Source organism: Saccostrea cucullata, unplaced genomic scaffold, assembly GCF_032062105.1.
Source record: "Saccostrea cucullata isolate Sc308-1 unplaced genomic scaffold, CSIRO_AGI_Scuc_v1 ctg1368, whole genome shotgun sequence".
In the NCBI taxonomy this organism is placed as follows: domain Eukaryota; kingdom Metazoa; phylum Mollusca; class Bivalvia; order Ostreida; family Ostreidae; genus Saccostrea; species Saccostrea cuccullata.
Genome location: NW_026929944.1, coordinates 14,142 through 18,935, shown reverse-complemented (window position 1 = coordinate 18,935; position 4,794 = coordinate 14,142).

Genomic DNA, 4,794 nt, shown 5'->3' with positions numbered 1-4,794 from the left:
GTTTCTCAAATGTATGAGAAACTCAAAGGTCAAGGTCAAAAGGTTAAAATTGTTGGTATCGAAAGAAAGTCTTGTCACAAGGAATACACAAGTGAAATGTAAAGAAATCCCTAGTACTTCCTGTTCAAAAGTTAATTGCCAAGGTTAAACTTTTTATGTGGATCAAGGTCTAGGGCCAAGGTCAAACATATTTATACCTGTTGAAAAATCACAATAAATACACTTGTTAAGCATGGAAGCAGTAGCACCTTCTGATCAAAATTTAAGCCCAATTACTGATCAAAATTCTGCAGACAAACAGACAAACATTATTTATAAACATAAGAAACAAAATATGTAACATTATATAGTCAAATGGGAAAAAAATCTACTTTGCAGTCACAAGATCAATTGCGATTTCAGTGACAGGGAGTGGCTAGGGAGATTGTACCCCCCCCCCCCCCCTGAAATTTGCTTTGTTATTTAAATAAGACTATATTTATACTGAAACAAATAAACATTACTATGGACATTATCCTCCTTAGAAAACAAGAACCCCACGACCCCACTATCGATGTTTTTATTTTGGTTTCAGGTTTTTTTCTTTGCTTGTAGGAACATTCTGGGCTAGCATTTTTTTGACTGAGGTGTGAACCTCCCTCCCCCCTCCTGAAAAAAAAATCTGGATCTGCACTAGTAACTGAATGTCACATCGACAACGGGAGATAACTTCACAATGTGAAATTCGTCTACTATGGCATGCGATGATCTTTGAACTTTAACCTTATCGTTTGCATTTCGGTTTATTTTATCCCAATCTGTACTTAAACCTGTACTTACCGACTGCCATAGGTCCTGTCAACTTCGTGAAATATAATCAAATTATAACACAAAATATTTTTTTTTCAATACACATCACACTGCAGCATGTGCATGCTATCCTATTCGGCAAACCTAGGCTGATTCCGTGTGTGTGTGGTGTTTTTGGGGGGGGGGGATTGGAGGGAGGGGGGTGGAGGCATTATTAAATTATAAAAAAGTCTAATTATGAGCAAAACATTTCTTTTTTAAATCTAATTCACACATAGACGTATGAACCGGGGGGGGGGGGGGGGGGGGGGGGGCAAGGGTGGCCCCACCCACCCACACACTTTTTTTTTCAAAGATAGACATTTTCTATGTATTGAAAATTGGGGTTTTCCTTTATTAGTTGGTTTAGCCCCCCACTTTCAATGAGCATCCCATCCCAAAATTCTATTTCCTTCCGACGCTTATGAAGAATATAAAACACATATAAGAGGCTCTAAGTCATAGGTCACATAGTCACAGAGTCTGAGAATTTTATATTCAATGTGTCGAATACATGTAATGTGTAAATTATAGAATTATATCGACTTTTCCTTGGAAAGGTCAATATGTACGAGTGTATATTTAGAGGCAAACACCTTAGTGCGGGTACTGTCTCATGACAGCATCTACGATCTTTGTATCTATACATATTTTTTTCTCTTATTCTTACCAAGTCACGCGCCAAACAGTTAATGTTCTTGAGGTTGCTTTGGCCGAACTCGGTTGAGACCCCATACAATTATACATACGCATTAGTACAATTCCCATTAAATCCGAACTCATACTATAAAAAGAAGATATCAACAGTGTATTGATTTTCTCAGAATATTTGAAGCATACCTAATTGGGCGACCTTAACCTATCTGTGATGGAAGATACATTTAATTAGCAACAAATTAGATTTTAGATCACTCAACATACACCTGTACTGACCGTCCACGGTAGCTCAGCTGGTAGAGCGCTCACTCCGTGATCGGGGGGTTGTGAGTTCGTATCTCGGCCGCAACTGACCTAGTTGTTAAAATGGGTAGCGACTGTTCCTTCGACATGCACTCGGCACTTTAAAGTTAAAGTTGCGGGACCTTCGGATGAGACCTTAAAAACCGAGGCCCCGTGTAAGCGGCAAGTGTTGGCACGATAAAGATCCCTCACTGCTCAATGGCCCTGAGTGCTAAGTAAAGGTCAAAATTTGAAGCCCTTCACCGGCATACGGTGACGTCTCTATATGAGTGAACAATTCTCGAGAGGGACGTTAAACAAAATACAATCAATCAATCAATCAATACACCTGTTCTGTCTTACAAACAACTTTGACCTTAGATAACTCATCATACAAATCTACTGTCAAACAACTTCGATTAGAGTTCACTCAACCTTAAATCTTCATACACGTGTATTTCTTAGAAACAACTTTGATCTTAATTCATTCAACATTAAATAATCATACATGTGTATTGTTTTAGAAAATTTTTTGATCGTAAATCATTCAACCTTAAATATTTATACACGTGTATTGTTTAAGAAACATCTTTGATCTTAGATCACTCAACCTTAAATCACTAGCAGCAACTTAACCACGTCTGGTGGATTAATTCTTGTACATCTATGTATATATAAGATTGTTTTGGAAAACATGAAAATGAAGAACATATCAATTTATCACATAAGGAAAAATCTATTGAATACACTTTTCATATACCTAATGTGTATCACTGAATTATACTGTTGATTTTACGCAATCATGTGACGTCGTGATCCGACTTTCCGGATCACTACACTGTGGTTTTCTGAATCCATATCAATACTATCTGAAACTGATGACGTATTACGCAGAAAGATGACGTTATTTTTCTTGCGCGTTAACAATCAATTGTTATTATGCTTTTTTTATGAATAAATATAATACAATTGATCTCTTTAGTTTTATTTTGCTATATTTAACTAGTTTAAAGGGGATATATAATACATTTATCATTATAACAGTAACTTGATCCAAAGAGTCGTATCACGTCAAGTTGACAGGCGCGGATTACTAGATCTAACGAGAGGCGAAGCATTTCTTAGCGCACACTATCATATAAATAATATATATTTATTGCCCTACCTTCTCGGACGATATCTGCTTATCCTTTTCTGCTTTGCTTTGAAGCAAGATATATAATCTTTATACACAGGTACATAATCTCATCATCTTAGTCACGTGATATCAGTGATGTATGTTTCAGATAACGAGGAACATTTTTATTTTCCTTTTTCTGAAATATATATTTCCTTATCACCATACAACATGCATTAATGGGTCGTTTTCTATTTTCCTGATACTTTTATGGAATTTAATAACTCCTATTTGCCCTTTTACAGTATATTAACAGCGCTTTTGAAAATTAAATAACAAATTTGTTCAATTACGCTTAGGCAACTGAAAATAATGTTTAATTAAATCAGGTGAATGTTTCTTTTAATTTCTATCAATATGTTTTGTTAAATATCATCGAATTACTATTAATTCGTTTTAAATGTGCTGTTTATTCTTGCCAGAAAATTTATTTGGTTTAAATAAGTCATAATAAACATGTTTTGTCTTAGAGTCTGCCGTGATCTGAGGACACTGATCCTTAATAAATAAGGAACTTTAAAATATTATCAATGCGATAGTGTTTAGGTCTCATTAAATGTGCTTTTTGACAAAAAGCTAGGGATAAATAAGTTGTCATCAACATGTATTGTTTTAGAAACTGTCCATCATATTTAGGTCACTGAGTCTTCGATCACACTGACAGCATCTAAAGCCGGATTATTAAAATTGCTATGTCTTAAATACAATCCTGGTGTTAAGTCACTCATTCTTAGAATTATAATTGTTATGCCCTTAACTATTTTTTAACATCTATATTTCTTATGTTTTAGCCACAATCCTGATGTTCTTTTTCTTTTTTTTTTTGCCTTTTGAATGTTTCCGTGTTATCAGAGCTGAAATTGTTCATTTTTCAAAGCATTTCATTTTGAAAATGTAAACAATATTTTTTTTTATATTCAATTGATTCCACTAAATTAAATTTTGCATCAAATAATTCGACTGTAACTCATGATTCCAAAAACTTGTGAAGACTCACTAACTACAAACATAATATTGTATTTTTCCTTCCATCAGATCTTAAATGTATCCCTTGATCGAAACTGTTTTGATTTGACACTGACATGCCTTTATGTAAGTTATCTTAGAAAACAAATGTGAACATGTGGTTAGATAACCCGAATAACATGTATTTATCAGGATATATATGACATTTATGATCTTAAAAAACATATATTAAACAAATTTGTTAGTGTGAATATCAGATGCTAGCTATTTAATTTCCATTTATACAGTAACGCTTAAGGGTTTTTAATCCATGGTACTTTTAAACAATCTTATTCGCACTTATTGTCTAATGAATTGAAATCTGTTGTACGATATATAAACAGTTTTTAGTCAATTAGTGTTCTTCATTAATGCACTAGACAGCAAAAAGTAATTATAGGTTGCAAATCATACAGCATATATCAAAAGAAAGACTGGATTATACCAAGAACAGTGCGATACCAACTTTAACTTCTATGATATCATAATGGTCTAAAAGCTATTTGATCTGCTACTAATGAGACAACACATTTCCGTTGGACTCCTAACATATATCATTAGATACTTTAAGGCTTGCTACTCTTTTTGAGAAGCTATAATTAAATTAAGGCTTTTATAAACAGCTAGATTATATTTTAAGCAAACAGGTATTACTTGACACTTAATACTTAAAGGTTACCTGCGGTAGAAAAAGATTTGTATATATTTAATTGTTTACAAAAAAATTAGGATCATTCCAAAAAAATTGATCGGAATACGTCGTGTATTAGTCGAGATATTTCGAAAAATCCCGAAATCACACCTAAACGGTTTACTAAAACACGCGCTTTTGCGACCAAGATCGC